Source organism: Centruroides vittatus, unplaced genomic scaffold (assembly GCF_030686945.1).
Source record: "Centruroides vittatus isolate TY-2023 unplaced genomic scaffold, ASM3068694v2 contig_1033, whole genome shotgun sequence".
Lineage (NCBI taxonomy): Eukaryota > Metazoa > Arthropoda > Arachnida > Scorpiones > Buthidae > Centruroides > Centruroides vittatus.
The window spans coordinates 77137-96852 of record NW_027120671.1 but is presented as its reverse complement, the minus strand read 5'-3'; the positions used below and the strand labels follow the sequence as shown (position 1 = coordinate 96852).

The 19716-nt window shown below is 32.4% G+C and overlaps 1 pseudogene; it reads right to left on the bottom strand.

Annotated features, from left to right (window-relative positions):
- Positions 1-2115: 2115 nt before the first annotated feature.
- Positions 2116-10740, bottom strand: LOC136968376 (aldehyde dehydrogenase 1A1-like; annotated as a pseudogene).
- Between the last annotated feature and the right edge of the window lie 8976 nt (positions 10741-19716).

Sequence of the window (19716 nt, the reverse complement as noted above, 5' to 3'; positions counted from 1 at the left end):
GACCTATGAAAGTGCTTTTGCTTGTTATTGCTACAATTTCATTGAGTCGGATATTCATAACTCTCCATTAAACATTTAAAAAAGAGGTATTATGCTGAATGTACCTGTTCAAGTATACAAGATTTAAAAGTACACGATCATGTTAGAGTTTGTCAATCTCATCCTCAGTGGATTGGAGGAATTGTTATAGTAGTAGTAGTAACGAAGACAGAAGTCTACATTTAAACTATCATATCCACAGAATGATGTCAAATCACTGTGTCCTGCATCATGGCTATAGAAATCAAAACCTGAAGAACAACAAAGTGTAATAGTTTCTGTAGGTAGTTTCATATCATCTAAAGATGTGTTATCTTTTATCAAATATTACACGAAATGAATAGATATCTGTTATCATATCTCGTAAAATTACTTGCAAACATTTCCATGGTTTGAAGTGTGAAACCTTTCTTGAGTTTGTACATTTAAAATTAACTGTATTAAGTAAATACCAGAAAAGAACTAACATCCTGGTTAATACACTGTCATCTTAATTGCTGTAGTTTCATTAAAGGGGGGATGCAACATGTTTATTTAATAAAGCATTTCAGGTAACACCAAGGTGACAACAAAACTATACAGAGAATAAAGATGTTTTAGTGTTTTGGTGTTGTTAATTTAAAGTGGACATTACAAATATGGGCTATTTAAACAAATGTTTAATTAATCATCAGTCAAACAGGCTAGACATTCATCCAAAATGATTTGAATAGTTTCATCTTTTGTTGGATAGATTAAGTGTTATATAATAGATAGAAAGATTTTTAACATGGATTTAATAACTAGGATATCTAATAATATCAATTACAATGTATAGATTGACACAGAAAATAGGAGAACTAAAGGTGAGGCATATTTCTATGGAGGTTTCTATAAAAATTGTCACAGCAGATGAATATTTGTAGCATTTAAAGTATTTCCCACACTTTTTAATGCCACTCTCAGTAAGTTTTGACAAAGAGCTTGCCCACCATCTTTCCTTAATTATAATTCAAGATCAACAGATAACCATATTCACTTTAAAAACACACAATTCACAGATTATTTTACAGAAAATTATGAAACTGAATAAAATATATGTAGTAAATGAATTACACAAATAATTTTATGAAAGAAGCATTACTAAATATATTTGACAACTTAACAAATTTAAGTTGACTAGTATATTATATGAAACATGTATGATTTTAGTCCTTAAGAGTAGGTATATTCATAGTACAAGATTCTTAAACGTCCGAGATTACTTTTGAAGTATTAAATGAAGCACATCTTGTTTTGATATATCTAGTTCTGTGTATGAAGATATTATGTATCATAGTTAAACCATTAAAATGAAAATAAATGATACTTTTTTCATACCTTTATAGATATAGAATCGATTTAAAAAAACATCAAATTCTCACTTTACGTTTTTTTATTTTACTCAAAATGAAAATTAACTCATGTAAACCAATTTTTTTTTTTTTTAACAGGTTAATTATGAATAGGAAATTGAAAACTTGCATGTTAACATATTTAAAAACAGTTGTATGTACTGTACAATTTTGCAGTTTTACAAATGATTTTCACATTTTAATATGGTGATTTCAAAGTTGCAAAATGATAAATTTGTAATTAAATTTTGTAAAATGTAAATCTTAAGTGATAAATGATTATGGATCGGATCACTCAAATAGTATGGCTGTTGATAAAATAAAATTATATAAACTTACCATGTATACTCAAAATCCTAGCTTTGCTAGTATTAATTGTTTTCCTTTGTTTTTCGATTGCTTACTTTAAATACATTAAAACATTTTAAATATTTACCGGCATCCTTTTTTCTTTATATATTCCACCAAAAAATCTACAATCTTGTGTGTTCGCTCCAATTTTTTTGTTTGGATGTATCTCAAAAAAGATCTATCATCATCTTATTTCTCAAAATTTAACAAATTAAATAATTTTGTCTTTTTTTTATCTTGTTTTAAATTAAAATATATTTGTTAATTTTGGGAGGTAGATATCAACTGCCCTTTGGGACGTTTCCATTTATTTGTAAAACTAAATAAAATAAAAATTCTCAAAAAGAGAAACTTGCTTTAAATGAAAATATTTATTTTATTCGAAATTTGAATATTTAGTATTTTTCCAAAAAATATCGAGATTTATTTCAGGAAACTAATAACATTTTAAGAATTCTTCTTTGGTATTTTGATAGTCACCTAAAATAAAAATGAAGGGAAGTGAGTATACAAAATGAAAGAAAATGGGAACGTAAGGAGAAAAAAAAAAATTTAACTTACAGTTTTGGTTTCCAGATATTCCATCATGCTATCAAATCCCCTTTAAAAACAAAAAATATTTTTTTATTCTAAAATTTAAGTATTTAATGATGACAGTTCACAAAATAAAATTTATTAAATGGAAAATTTTATATATTAAAAAAAATTCGTCAATTACATTAAGCTTGGCTTGTAAGAACAGCAAACTAATTAATAATTTTCAGTCTAAGAAAAGGTGATGATGTGATAAGTGCATCACATCTTATCTATACCAGGATCATCTCTAGGTATTGATTTGAAAATGCCTGTGTATCAACGAGCATTGAAGAAAAATTCAACACTCACCGAGACAAATATAAATGCTTATTAGCATGCCATATAGATTCAAGCATTATAAGATCTTTAGACATCTGCCCCAATACATTTTATATAAATATAAATAAATGCAGCTCATTGAATTTAATCTTGAATCTTCACAAAGCTGGTTATAAACAATTAAACAACTCCACAAAACCTTCAAAAACACCGGCACAAAAATATATTATTGATCGAAAACCGTTTGTCTCGACATATTTATTTTAAATATATTGTTCTGATGTTTATGAAGGTTTGTGGAGTTATTTAATCATTGAATTTAATGATTTGACAGTGAACTAAAAGTTTCAGTTACTTAAAAATAATTGTATATGAATTTTCTTAATACTGATTCAAATAATAATTTTTAAAGTTCTTACATTTCTCGTCCAATACCAGACATTTTAAATCCTCCAAATGGTGTTTGCGGTGTTGCATGAAGATAGCAATTTACCCTGAAAAGTAAAAAAGATATTTTAAAATTTTTTGTAGAATAACATTGAGTTTATCTAATTGTTTATTACTAATTGACTTTACAGAAAATTTAGAAGGAAAAACCTGACAGTATTTAAATTGAAGATATCAATATATTGTCATATTTTAAAATCACAAATGAAATCTAAACAAATCATGCATATGGATTATCATCACGAGCAAGAAAAGGGCCATACAGTGATGTGATGAATTTTAAAATTATATATTATCATGTACAAATTTTAATTTTTAATGTGTAATCCACAAATCTAAAACATCTCAATAAATTCTAGTGTAATTCTACAGAACCAGTTCTAAATTCTGCACTCAGTCGATGTTATAATTCACTATAAATTATTGTATTTCAAGCAAATTCTAATTGAGAACATTGAACTAGCAATATTTAGTATTACTATTTTAAATGGAACGATACCATTTAAAAAATACTAAATCAATGCATATATTAAGAATTCAAAATCATAATTAACTGACCAGACACTTCCAGCTTGAACACCTTGAGCAAATGTCATAGCTGTGTCAATATTTTTTGTCAATACTCCAGCTGCTAATCCATAAGTGGTATCATTAGCTCTGGCCAGAGCCTCTTCTGGAGTTTTGAATTTTAATATCTGTTGAACGGGACCAAAAATTTCTTCCTTTGCTATTCTCATATTGTCAGTTACATTAGAAAAGACGGTCGGTTTGATAAAGTATCCTTTGCCTCCTAAACATTCTCCGCCACAGTTCAACTTTGCTCCTTCATTTTGGCCAGACTTGATCAGATCCAAAATCTTTTTATATTGAATATCATCAATCTGGAATAAAAAGAATTTAAAATGTTTGAATTATTTCAATATGGAAACAGAAAAAATTACAATAATGCTGAACAGCATGCGATTTGATTGAAAATTATCAAAAACATTTTTTTTTTTATTATTGTGTATAATAAATACTAAGATTTTTATATATAGATTAAAATCATCTTAATTTCCTGTGTGCAGAAATAAGATTATAAAATATAATATTTTAATAGCAAGTACTGGCATATTGGAATCACTAATAATAATAGTAACTTCTAGGATATAATAGCGAGGTTGAGGCCGAAGTTTTAAATGCGAAAACGTGTACGTCGGACGTTCGGCGCCGCTTTCCCGTAAGCCTAGAAGTTTGACAATGGTGTTTGGAATGTCAGCAGAATCATGCTCGACATTCCAGATGCCATTGTCAAACTTCTAGGCTTACAGGAAAGCAGTGCCGAGCGTCCGACGTACACATTTTCACGTTTAAAACTTCGGCCTCAACCTCACTAATAACTTCTAATATCCTATATTTTTAGTTCTGTAACTATAAATTTCTAACTCAAATTTGATATTCCTAAGTTTTATAAACATACAAAAATCATAATTAGATTGTTACTTGTATCTTACTTGTGGTCCTTGCTGAGTGTTATCATCAAATGGATCACCAACAGAACGTTTCAGTGCCAATTCCGTGCTACGTTTCACAAACTCGTCATAAATTTCTTCTTGAACATATGTTCTTGTAGCTGCACAACAGCACTGACCTTGATTAACAAACACCATTTCGTGTGCCAATCTAACTGCTTCATCCACTATAAAAGGAAACTCGTTTTAGAAAAATCAATTTTTTTCTTATGATTTAATCTATACGATTAATTAAAAAACTTACAATCAGCATCGGCAAATATTACTAAAGGACTCTTTCCACCCATCTCTAATGTAACACGTTTTATATTTGTAGCACCAGCTGCCTGTTGTATCAAGTGGCCAACCTAACATATATATCATTCCAGATTAAAAATTTATATAATTCTTCACATATATTTTTTAAATTTAAATTATACATTATTAAAACACTTACTTCTGTCGATCCAGTAAATGCAATTTTGTCAACATCTGTGTTATGACATAGTGCGGCTCCAGCAGTGGGACCATATCCGGGTACGACATTAACGACGCCGGAGGAACACCTGCTTCTTTTAACAGACTAGCACAATACAGAGCAGTTAACGGAGTTTGTTCGGCAGGTTTTATAACAACAGTATTTCCTGCTGCTAAAGCTGGTCCAACTTTCTGACTGAAGAGCAATATTGGATAATTCCACTAAATTAAAAAAAAATTTAAGAAGCTGCAATACTTTATAAGTACAATATTTTTAATTTAAAAAGAAGTCAAAGAAATTATTTTTCTTAGAAACATCTTTAATATAAACTTACAGGAATGATACAACCACATACACCCATTGGCTCAAGTCGGGTAAAAGAAACTACATCACCATCTGAGGAAAAAAAGAATTATGTAAACAAATTTAATAATACATAAATATTGTAGCATTAAAAAAAAAAAGACTTCAAAAATGATGAAATACCAGCGGGAATTGTTTTTCCGTGAACCTTGTCACTACAACCGGCATAGTAACGTATAACGTTAATACTGAACACAATATCTCCATAAGCACTCTTATAAGGTTTGCCATTATCCAAAGTTTCTAAACTCTAAAAACATTATTGAGTTTAACTTTTTTGTTTAAACTTTTATTTTATGTACAATTTAAAAAACTTACAGTCAAATATTCAATGTCTCTCTGTAATAAATCTGCGAACTTATTTAGAAGAAGACCTCTTTTTGAAGCATCCAAAGTTCTCCATGGTGAATTCAACTTAAAAGCTTCCCTAGCAGCTTTCACGGCAAGATCGATATCTCCCTAAAATACGTACGTTCTTATAAAAATTTTAATCGTGTAACAACTTATTAACATATCAAAGTCTATGATTTTAATAAAAATTATTTCTTTAATCTTTATTACTAGGTTGTAAAATATATTTAACAGAATATATTTAATGTCCACGTTGACAAAATATATAATAAGAAACTAAAGGACAGTATGGCAATAATAATTAGTCGCTATTTTTGTTTACGGCACTTCCTAGAGGCAGCAGACGAAAAAAAGATGCTTCTATGCGGACGATAGATGAAACTTGCATTAACATTTTAAATTATTTCAAAAACAAATTTTATTTAAGAGAAAAAAATATTGTATTAGGTTAAAACTAAAGAATTCTGAGAAGTATCAGAATTTACAAAACATGCATATCTTAATTAAATCTCAAAATATTTGAAAGGTATACCTTATCACCTTCTTGAACGTCGCATATCTTTTCACCTGTACTTGGGTTGACTGTTGGAAAAACTTTTCCACTCAGAGAATTTCTCCACTCATTATTGATAAAAATCTAAAAAGAGAAGAAGAGAAGAGATTTCATTTAGATCAGAGTTTTCTTCAAAATATTTTCTCTGGATATTTTATTTTATATTTAATCCTTAAATACAATTTTTTAATATAATTATTATTAAATTTTGTAAAACTATCTAAAAAATGTTTAATAATTTGAACATTTATTTACAATACAGGAGAGTGCAATCTCATGATCAAGTAATTATTGCTTAGGTTTCTTCAGATTAGTAAAAGGTTTGGATTAGCAGAGATTTATATAAAGAAAAGAAAGTCAAAAAAATGACCAAAGAGAAATATATTCTTATATCCAAAAAAATAAGAATTATTATCCAATCAGAGAAAAAAATAAACAAATATACAATAAAAATATCCAGAATGAAGTTAAATATTCCATTAAAAAACAAGTCTATGAAAATATGCACTCTCCATAAATACAATAGTAGCATGATATTGTTTTTTGGCAGTTTAACCATTGAAGACAATTTCTTACTATTTTACAATCTAGAGAATAACTCTTGTCAGATTAGAATATGGAGAGAGCAATAACACCCCATGAATATTGTGGAAATAAAACAGTCTATAGGTGGTAGGTACTCTGGGGAAGCATTATGCTTCATGGTTACAGTGAGCTCCACATCTGTGCAATGGATACCATTACTACAAGAAGGTACAAAGACAAGCCCATATAGAATTTTACCAAGGTGTTATGGATGTATATTTCATTATTGCTCATGCACATAGGACTGTACTGTACTTGTCAATAACTTCCTCGACAGCATGGAATCAAGGCAGATATAACTTTCTGGGAGTCATGGCTTAGATTTTTTGGACCTCTTTTCTAAAATTTAAAAAAAATTAGTATTTTTATTCCTTGTAGCTTGTGTCTAAACATTAAGCAGTTTTGGCCAAAGATCATACTAACTGACATCCCTGAAAAAATTAAATTATAAAAACCCATCATAAAATAGATTGTAATTAAATGTGTTTTATACATTGCACATTTTTAAAATTTTAGGCCTTTCTATGTAGCTAATTCAGATAGGTAGGTGTAATAAAATTATGTGCTAACCACTGATCAATTTACAATTATTTTTTAACAAGAATTTTCTAAAATTATTTAAGAATTAAATACTTTACATTGTACATTGGACCCCCTAAAAGCTGAGGGTCCTGGGCTCAAGCCCTATTAGTCCTTACATTATCCACCACTGCATGGAATGGCAAGCAAGATCTCCAGATCTAAATCCCAAAGAATGTATGGGATGCTCTAAGGATATGGTGGAGACTCACAGGAGACTCAAGAACATTCCAGGAACTTCAAGATGCTTTTGTTCACTAATGACCTTTCTCCTTACAGAACTAATAAACGACAATATAATCAGCATTAGCAATTGCAGTGCAGCATATATACAATCACATAACATATTAATCATTTTCTGTGCAAAAAAGATTTCTGATAATACCTAGTATTTTTTTCTTGTTATTTTTGGTTTGATGTAATTTAGATTAAATTTTCACTTTTTCAATTTTGTTGAATATAAAACACAATGTTCTGTTTGTTAAGTTTTATATAGTTCTAGTTCCTAAGATATAGGCCAAATTATTATGCTTTTTTTTGGTATGAGTGCATTTTATTGTGTCTGGGACATGTATTTATGGCAAAATGTGTTTATCTAAACCAGGGACGAGCAACCTCTCTCTATGCAAAGGCCACATTTAAAAACTTTTGAACTGACGCAGGCCGCACACAAGAAAAAAAGATTAAAAACAATGCTGGTAAATCACTATTTATTCATGTATAATTATAAATTAGCATAGGTATACTTAATTTAGCTTCTGGAACTGATGTAAACATAATATACCGGAAATATTTGGTTAAATATTAGTCGCTGCTAGTTTTAAATTAATTTCAATGTGTCTATTAGCTGGTTTATTGTTTTAATTTTTACTAAATTCATTGAGGAAAAACTATTCACATACATAAGTTGTAGAAAATAACATTTGAATTTTTGCTGCATACTTCCTTAAGCTGGGAAATTGATACATTCATTCATATTTTATGTGATGCGGGCTGCAAAAAATATTAATGTGGACCGCAGGTTGTCCATCTTAGATTCTAAACAAAAGACAAAGCTAATTTTCCTGCAGTGCTAAATGCCTCCAAACTATCACATTACCTTCACAAAGTTAACTTAGAAAAACATTGAGGTTATTTTCTTAAATCATTCAAGCCATCCAGATAGTCAAAGTTAGTAGTATGATAGTTTGGGAGACCTAAGTACTGTGGATGGTTTGAGGACACTTAGCTCTGTAGGTAAATTACCTTTAGTATTTGTTTTATCAAGAATGAATGACTCAAGTTATTAATCAATGCTTGCCGATCATCTCTTGCCATTTCTTCGACAACACCAGCACATTCCCTTTTCATTGCATAAAGATACTGCAATCATCTAATCTAGTTGCAGTAAACACCAGCTAGTTCCAGAATTACAATATCGGAAGTTCTGGATTGGCCAGCATGCTCCTCAGATCTCAATCCAATGAAACCCTCTGGAGAATTCTTGAGAGAAAAGTACATGCAGATAACCATTATTTTACATCAGAATACCTAAAAATGCAATGCTGCAGGCCTAGGAAGAGGTGGATATGACCTTACAAAATCTTGTTCAGAGCATGTTTAACAAAAGATTTCAATTAATAAATAAAAACAGATGCCTAAACAATTACTAATTATTTAAAAACCCAACTTATGATTAAAATAAGCAAACAATTTGATGATATTCTTTTATACTTACATAACTTTTTTACATTAAAATAAATTGTGTTATTAACAATTAGTTTATAATGCTAATTTGTTTATAATGTACATTTTGCAAAGATCTACATTTTTATGTCAAGCATTGTATTATAGATTATATTTTTAAAAATAAAGATTATATTAAAACTAAATTGCTACAATCTTTTGCAGTTTAAATATAGTTTAAATACTTGTCAAAAGATTAGATAAATAGATAACAAATCTAATCTCAGTTTCTTATAAATAATCTATATATACGTTAGCAGTAATACAATTTAGATGAATAGATTGCGAGTACTTCAAACTATCCTTCACGGGCCTCACATAAATTTACCATTGCATTTTTTTGAATTGTACACAATAATAGCCAAATTGATAAACGAAGCAACGTTGTTACGATCTGAACGAAGATCCTGCATAAATTATAAAAAAGAAAAAACTTTGACAATAGTTTACTTCACAGTTAAATGAAATTATATATTCCAACTTATGTACAATTTTAGTATTAACACAATAAAATGTCTTCTACTATTAACACTGTAGTGAGTAACACAAAGTCAGACAAAAACCTTTTACAGTGTTGTATACAACAGAGAACCAACTAGCATTTTCGGCCTCCACAGAGGCCTTCTTCAGGCTGAGAACATCGTTCTGGCGGTCTGGAGGGGGATGACATTTAGTTCTCAACCTGACGAAGGCCAAAAACATTAGTCGGTTCTCTGTCATATACAACACTGTAAAAAGGTTTTTGTCTGCGACTTTGTGAATTTATTTTAGTATTCTTTCATATTAAAATGTTGCAAATTTAAGATTGCATAGAAAAGAAGAGGAAAAAATGTGACTACACATTAATTACACATCCTTACAGGAAAAGGAAGAGAAATAAATTTCCTTAATAATTCATTAAATATAAAAAATCTAAAACTTTCACCAAAGTTTAACTTATCTAGCAATTAGAAAGATATCAAATTCAGACAATTTTGACCTTGTTCTGCAATCATCATATTATTTTAATGAATAAATTAGATAATACTTATTATATAATAAAGAACACTCTTATCTAAAGAATGTATTAAAATTGTTAAACTATTTCTAAATAATATACATTTTTAATATTTTAAATATATTTCAAAAATTACGCTGATAAACTAAAATACTAAATATTTAGCAATTAAATTAATTGATCAATTTCAAGAATTATAATTGATCAATTAATATTAATCGATTTCAGAAACTTGATCAAAATTAATCAATGTAATTTAAATACTTATGATAGTGCGATAAATGCGTTTAAAAATATTTAAATGTTTCAAATTACCTGAGTGTATTTAATTTCAGGTTTTCTATTAGGTGCCATCGTGCTGTATGAAGCAAACTGTTCAGGAGGTGAGGAGCACGTTCCTTTTATAGTAACCAGCAACCTCGACCTTGGAGTGTTGAGCAAGATGATAAACAGTACGACAGTTGCTTACAAAAAATCTTTATCAGAACTTTTCCTATGCGGAATTTATCACTTTATACAAGTTTCCTAATTCATTGAGATAATAAAAAGTAATAGTGAAAAGTATAGGGAAATATAATACTTTTCAATAATTTTTGTAGTAGCGTAAAAGTACTATAAAAAGGTTAATAAAATTTCTAATATACCTTTTTTTCAATAAAAATCGAGTTTTTAAAGAGAAAAAATGTTTTAATGCTATAGAAAAGTTATCTGTAATCTGTATTTTTCTGTTTCATATATCTGCAACGTGTGATTAACTTAGTCATATGATATATGAGGATGATAGACGTACGAAGTACGCGTATTTTTAATTGGGTTACTGTTTGATAAATGTCTGGTCATTCTCGATATATTATGAGCTATGTACTGAAAACGTCTATCACAGTTTAAAAAGGAAAGAGTTGAAATATTCGAAAGGAAATGCACGAAAGAGGATTCAATACAGGTCGACACCCTTTCGAAACTCGTTTCTATTTAAACACGCTAAACTGGTACTGATTCAGAATTGATATACCAAGATACACGTAGTAAACTATAAGCCGAAACACATATCTGTTACACGATATTTCACGTGACTGTCACCCATCAGTAAATAATTTAATTTTGTTTCATACAAATAAGAAATTCTGTCTTTTAGGCGTCAAATGACTTTCGTGGAAATTACACTATGCCTTCAATGGCGTCCAAAAAAAGAGGGGCATGTGGATTATTAAGTGAAGATGTCGTTCATCCTACCGCTCTGAGGGACCCGGAATGAAATCCAGATGTATTTTTACTCCTTCCGCCATGTGGATACCAAGAGTATCTTTTTATCAAGCCCTTCTAGGTTTAGGCCGGATGGCCGAGGGTGAAGGTCGCAACTTAGGGGACCCGGGTTCGAATCCGGACGGGTCGATAAATCCCCAGGAATTTTTCGGGGGTGGTCCGTCCGGATATGTTGGCGTCCCCGTTCCTTATTACCCGGACGCCCTATTGTGGACCTGGCCGAACTCTTAAGGGGCTTGTTAAAAAAACAAGACTATCCCCGAAAAATTCTTGGTGTTTTTTGACACGACCGGATTCGTTCCTGGGTTGCCCAAACGGTAGGTTGATGCCTTAACCTCTCGGTCATCCGAGTCAGAGTTGGCCCTGGAAGGAAAATTCGTGGGGTTCCTACTCGGCTTCGGTTAACGGCCGGATGACCGAGCAGTTAGAGCAGTGGTGGGATTCGGCCTGTTCTCACCGGCAGAACGCTTCCTAAAATATTTTTAGTTCAGCGAACCGGTTGTTAAAATTTTACTCGCATTATTTATCTAGGGAATTTCTCTCAAAAGTCTTCGTTTGCGTAAGACTACTGACTTTTTGAGGCTCGATGGAAACTGGAGCAATAAGTGCGACTGAGAACTCGTCTCTGCTGCAATTGCGACCACCCATCGCCATTGAGCATCTGACATTTTCTGCTCGACTCGTGGGTACGAATAATGAGCTCTATACACAAACGTCTGTGTTTCTGGATCCGGGAAATGCAAGAAAATAAATGCGTTTTCAGGACGATTTTGCCTATCTGTTGCTGTAAAATCCCGATTAATTCGGAATGGTTGCAAGTCTTATTCTTGAGGTAGTAATGCGTTTATGCAGCATAATCTCATTTTAGCCGTTTCCCGTCTAATGGATTAAATGTAAAAATGTAGTAATTGTTTTTATAATTATTCTTTTCCGGGCGTTTTTCACATTTACTGGATAATTTTAATGATACCTACAGTATTAATTTTAAAATTGTGTATGCTCTAATATATTATGGAATAAATGATTATTTTTACATTTATTACTTTCCAAGGAGTTATATATAACAGAGGGAAGTATAACGATCGGTCAAAAAATAACCCCCAAGATTTTTACATTTTTGATCTAGGGTCTTGAAAGGTTGAGAAATGCAAAAGAAATTGAGGTTTTTTCCGTAGGTTTGGATGTTAGTGTGTGACACGATTTTGCTCATGTGAGGACCCGAAAACTAGCTACGCAAAATTATAAAGGAATTTTATGTTTTAATTATGTAAGACAGTGATAAAAAGACATGGAAAGATTATGACTATATAAGGAAATGTTCGATCAAGCAAAAGGAAAAAAATATATTAGCGAGGTTGAGGCCGAAGTTTTAAACGCGAAAACGTGTACGTCGGACGTTCGGCGCCGCTTTCCTGTAAGCCTAGAAGTTTGGCAATGGCTTTTGGAATGTCGAGCATGATTCCATTGACTTTCCGAACGCCATTGTCAAACTTCTAGGCTTACAGGAAAGCGGCGCCGAACGTCCGACGTACACGTTTTCGCGTTTAAAACTTCGGCCTTAACTTCGCTATTATTTTGTAAAACCGATTTTAAAAATATATAAAAATGAATGTTTATAAAAAGGCACGTTTAAATGTAATACCTGTACTTAGAAAAATGAACTTCTCAAATTAAAACAATAGAATGATGTAAGTCCTAAAGATCGACCATGAGGATCGAATTGACTGGCTATGTTGACTTATCCCGCGATCTGAGTTCCGATCGCGTTACATTTAGTAACGAGTGAAGACCAATTAAAAAGCAGAAGTGAGTCGGATCGACCTATCTGAATGTTCAATCTGGGACCCCCAAAAAAGATATAAAAATCCGAATTTAGCGGATACGGGGAGCTCCTCAGTCTGTCTCTATTCTGGTGAACATCCTTCCGAAAAAGAAAGGGAAATTTTCGCCGACTTCGCTCCCACTCCGAACTTGTTAACCTTCATTCAAACTGTTAATCGTCGCCTGACAATGCCCCGGGGCAGTCGACTGCTTGAAGAACTAGGAACCGGAATCCGCACACCGACGGAAATTTAATTTGTTGTAAGCATAATTTGTACAATAAACTGAGTTAACTGTTGTAACTGGAGAGATTTGTCTCTGTCATCGACACTCCCACTCAAGATTCGACATCCTGCCCTTACGCGCGGTTCGGCAACCTCACACTCACTCTCTTTGAAGCCTAATAACTCCTGTGTCTTTTGTCGAAAATTTCTGAAATTTTGCAGGCAGGTTTGGGTATTAGGGAAATTACGCTATTAAATTTTGGTAGATAAAAGGGGATCACTTGTTATATCTCGATTGGAGTCGGACTTAATAATTTTACTCGTTTTTCTTTTAAATAAAACTCATTTATACTCTCAAAAGCTTTTAAGCTTTTTGCTATTTTATAATAATTAATCAATAATATAAAAAATTTTTAAATAACATCTCATAACAGATGGAGCCACACACTTTTTATAGTTTGGCGGTGAAAGTTATGCAACTCGTAGTTAGAATTTTTTAAAGTAATCTTTACAATAATGGAAAAGAAAGACTTGAAGGATCTTTGAACTAAAAACCCAAAATCTGGATCTGATTGTTTATTCAACGGTCTTTATACATTAGCCATTAGCCCCAAATTGAAGAAGGCAATATGTCAATAAGCATTGATGATAATCTTCCTGAATGCATTGATGCATTCAGAAAGATTAACTTCAATCTACAATTTTTTATCTTCAATCACGAAGATTATCATATCCAGCCTTTGAAGATTATCTTCAAATGCTCTAGCATTTAGGATAATCTTCATGGACCGTGCAACAATACAACAATTTTTAAAAAATGCCGGATTGCTAATTTCTAAGAAAGAGTTGTGTTGCGAATGTTGTGCAAATTGCAATTTTATTAAAAGAAAAAAAAGGGGGGTGTTCATGTATCAGAAGAATCTAAACTGGAGTATCGGGGAAAAATGAAAAGGCATAGCAAACTTCTTTAAGAAAAAAGATGAAAGAACATTTTTCATCAAAAGCTCGCCATATTTGTATGGAAAACTTTAAACAATATAAACAGTAGTACATATTTTAGTTTCTTAAGCAAAATATGGTAATTGGCAAGGTATTAAAATATAAGATTCTCGATTGAAGAAACGATTCTTAGCTGCTTATTTGACGCCATTTGAATGCCAAAACAAAGCATCCTACTATATCTTTACAGTGAAAATATTACCGATCAGAAGCTCGTAGTTTTAAACACGTGTTAATATTTCATTTATTATGATTTAAACTTATTTTAAACTATTTTTATTTAAACAACTCACTTAGTCAGATAGCTCCCTACCAGTGGCTAAAAGATAAAACTGTTAAAAGCGTTATACGTGTGTAACTTCCGCCCAAGGTCCTAGGACCTTGACTTCCACCAGCTAAACCGAATGAAATTGGTGGTCTGTAAAGCGCATGCGCCATTGCCTATAATCTGGCTTAGAGTACCTAGGGTGCATATACTTTTAGTTTTGTATGGATCGATCTGTAAAATTGGATCAGCCCTTGTCACGTGATACAGATAGCTTCTGTCATAGCAGAAAATATACAAGTAGGATCGAAGATGGCGACAAACATTTGTTAGTTAATAATAGTCTCTGCTTGTTAGTTAACATATACTGATTTTTAAAAATATTATACGTATAATATCTTTGAAACTCTGTATATGATAACTAACAAGGATCAATTAATTAAATTAAAATAATCTAGTTCTATCTTGAGGAAACGGTGTTTTGTATTTTCTTTTCTTTTCTTTTCTTTCGAAGACACTATGTAGTGACGTAAACTTAAACACTGGGCGAATTTTTCATCCTTTACCAACCGAATAAAAAGGATGAAAAATTCGCCCAGTGTTTAAGTTTACGTCACTACATTGTGTCTTCGAAAGAAAAGAAAAGAAAAAAAAATTAAAATAATCTATTTTATCTCTCGATATTAAAACAGTAGTTGGTACTAAACGACATACGCTGTTATGAATTATCGTTTATTTGACAAAATTGTTTGTGCTCATTCATACGAATTTTTAAATCGTATTACTCTGTGAATAAAATTGTTTTCCACAAAATAAAATTTAAATAAAAATTTTACAAAATTAAAAATAAAACTTGCAGAAAAGGTGAAAATGCACGCCATACATTCTTGCTGTACAGTACAATCTAGCAAAATTGTTTCTAAATACTTATTTTTTCATCTCAGTTTATCGGACATTTCAATAATGATGTTTTTACTTGTCATTTATAAGTTTTAAATAAGTTTCCTTGTCAACAATTCAACGTGTTTCTTCATAGCAGAAAATATAAGTAGCTTTACGTAAGCTTAACATCAACCATGGAAGCCGCCATCTTTAATCTCTTATCCGATCCAAACGATCCTACCCTCCGCTCGGATTAGTTTGATCGCGATCCAGTTGATCCTAGATGGCGTTTGTATACGCAAATAGAGATTGATCGGATCGCAGTAGTTCCTTTGTATACACAATTTGAACGATCGAAGTGATCTTGGATCAGTTTGATTCCAAAAGTATATGCACCCCTAGATCTCAGAGTAGCGACACACGAGTCATCGCCGCCATGTTCTGTCGACTGTCATCACGTGGTCTAAGGGTTTACATTAAGAAATTACGACTTTTTTTTAGTTTAATAAAGCATTTTATTCCTAAAAGTGCTTTATTGAACTAAAATAATCGTCATTTCTTAATATAAACACATAGAACACGTGATGACAGTCGACAGAACACAGCGGCGATAAGCCGTGTGTCGTTACTCTCATATCTAGGTACTCTAGGTTTATAAAATGAACACGTCGCGAACGAATTTGGGAAGATGTCACGTTTGTGTAACCCACTTCTGACCCGCCAACGGGCAATAGAGCCGCGTCGGCCCTCCAAACAATTGATTTTTGTCGCTGTCTATAAGTTTTATGGGATGGACACGTATATCTTAACGAATAAAGAAGTACTTATTCATACGTCAGCTGACAAGTGAAAATTACGCAGAAAGCGCGGGAACACTCTCGGCAGTGCTGGCGCGTCAAAATGGACTAGCAACTAAAACGGCAGCGCTCGTGGCGGCAACACTGGTGATGTAACTGAGGCGTGGGTGGAACTCCGCCCATGCACTTTTCCCGCGCGCATCTCAACAGATAAGGCCATTTACATACTGGCCACACGCTCGCAATCTAAATATCGAAAAGTGAAAACAAAATTTTTTTCTATAATTTTCTTTACTACCAAGGCGCCACCTAAAATTTAACGCCTGGAGTGACTGCTCTGTTCGTTTTACGGTGGGGCCGGCTCTGACTGTAAGACATTCTGATAGCATTACTTGGCGTGCAAACGGCCACAATCATTACCAATTCCACTTTGGATTTTCAAAAATACAGATAACATTACTTTAGAATAAATTAATGATTCGACATTTCTATAATTTTATTTATTAGAAAACAGAAAGAATTATTTTAACTTAAAAATCATAAAGCAATCCTGTTTCTAATGAACATTACTATAATAAAATAATCCTTTGTGAAATATTACAAATCGATTAATGTTTTTACGTAACGCGTGACGTAAAAATATGACGGGATCATAATACCTCACGCGTTCCAAACAATACATTCTAACAATACGTAACGAATTGTTAGAATGCATTGTTGACTTTTTCTATTGTAGGTGGCTATTGTTAAGGGTAAATTTGTTCGAAAGTTCCGCGTTTCATTGAGATTTGAGAACAAATTGTAATTAAGTAATGTACGGGAGGCAGAAAGGGCTCTCTATGTCGCCTTTCTCTTAGGCTTGCTCGAGTAAAAAGATGAAATTTCCTGTCGGCCTTTTTATTCGAGTTACTCTTTACTCCTCACTCAAACTAACTCGTTGTGTTCTGCATCATTAAGGCTCGCTCGGATGAAGACGAAGACAGCACCCCGTTCTAGAAAAGCCCGCGGAAGGCGAACAGGCCGCGTAGGGCGAACAGGCCCGCGTAGGGCGAAGAGGCCTTCCTATGGCAAAGAACGAAGATACAAGAACAGGTCGAAGGCAAAAGACGGTGAGGCTTTCTGTGTTTCGTTTCTTCAAGGCCCGCTCGAGTTAAGAGGCCGACCGGAGATGGAGAGGGCTTTCTGTGTCCCGTTTTATTAAATCGCGCGCAGGGCGAGTGTTTTTTTTTTTTTATTGTTTTTAGTTAATGAGGTTCGGTATGAGATTGAACTAAATTTTGTGACTCTAACGTGCATTTTATTACGACCTTGTGTATTTATAGATTTCCGTCTTTTTTATTACTAGTTTTTGTAATATTGCATTTCTCAGTTCAGTTAGTAATAATATGGTGAGTTTCGAATAGCTGAATCCAGAGGTAATTATGAATATTTTCATCGTGCGAGTTAGGAAGAACTCGGCTCGACAAGTGATGTTGGTCACTTGTGGAGTTGGATTCTTTCCAACTCTTGGTGGAACTCTGAAGCAGCCACCTCCACGTGGTGAGTTCTGGGTTGTCGTTCGTCTGGTAATGACGAACGGCAGGCGAAGAGCTGCTTGTTCCATTTTATCCATTCGGCGCTGCTGCGCAGCTTTCTTATGCCGATTGACGTTGAAAACCCTAAGTGTTTTGGTGTTTGGTTGAAATAGTCGAGTACAAAATCAAATTTAAATTTATTATAAACTGCTGATAAGTAATTTACGATTGTCCCTCCTGTGATTTATTAATTCTAAAACTGAAATATTTTGTTAAATACATTCTATTATATTAACTCCGGCTTTCTTGATGGGTCGGTATTGACCCTTCAGGGGTCAATGAAAGTTTGCGGGGATAACTAAGACTTTGCAAATATTTACAATTTTACACATTTTTCTTCTTGCTCTTAAATAAATGTTTTTTTTTAAAATTATATAAGAAGTTATATTATATATAATATAATATTGTATAATATATATAGTACTTAACATTGAATGAGTGGACAGAAAAAATGCTTTTTTAAATAGGGACAATACACAAAAAAAATTAGGAACTTTTCTATTAATTGGTTTAACTTTTCATTTTTATTAGTTTGTAAACAACTTGAACCAATCTTCCAACTTACTTTGTCGGCTTCTTGTGTATATAACACGGCAGTGGCGTGCCGTGACGTTTGATGATAGAGAAGCTGTGTTTCTGTAAGAAGCCGACTTCCAGGGGCAATCAGTTAATTGCGCGTCAGTAATGATCTAGAATCCATTCGTACGTGCGTGGTGGGATTGTCGAAGATTATATCAATCTCCGTTCTTTCTTTCGTCCATTTGATTGTCACTCTCCCTCAATCACGCTTCTCGAGTGGTGGTCCCTGGTTACTAAGCGTAACGAGACTCTTACCTGGAGCCGGAGAAAAGTCAAAACAGAAGATGAATTCGATCTTCCATCGATCATAGGACGACTTCCTTCCGCGGTTTATAGTTTCTGCCTGGCAGTTTGATATAAACAATGGGTGTCCGACTACAAACGTCTTTTACCTATGTCTTTTTAAACTAATAAATTCTTCTCTAAATTAACCGTTTTCTCGCCTCTTTCGTAACGGATCAGACCTGTCCGGTACATGACATTTCCATAAAAGTTTTAAACAAATACTGGAAATGACAAAAATAAACAATTTATGTATTTTAGTTGTAAAATACAAATAATACATACATAATACAAATTGATATGATACAAACAATGATCAAAAAACTTGTTTTTTTAAATTTTTTATAAACTAATTCTATTCGGCGATTTTTTCCGCAAAGTCGTTAATTACTTTATCATAAAAGTCGTCTGGTCGCGACTCCATCAACGTATTTAAAAGCTCTTTTTCTATCGAAAGCAACGCTAGCGACGACAATTTTTCCTCCGACCCAGTATTCCTGGCCAATGTATGAATTCTCTCCGTGGTCGAAAAACTGCGCTCAACAGACCCACTGGTAGATGGTACCGTAAATATTAATGATATTAAATTATATAATTCTTTTAGTACGTCTTTGTTCGGATCCACATTAATTATAATGTGTTTTATGTCTAAGAGTTACTTGTCAATATAGTCCGGACACGAATATAAATATTGAGATTCGCTCCGTAATTTAGATAAATCAAAAAATTTCCCATAAAATTTACTTCATTTAAAGAATTAAAACAAGCTTGGAAAAATTGTTAATAATTTTAATATTATGAAAAACATGTAAAAGTGATAAAAATTCTAAAGATTTTATGTCTG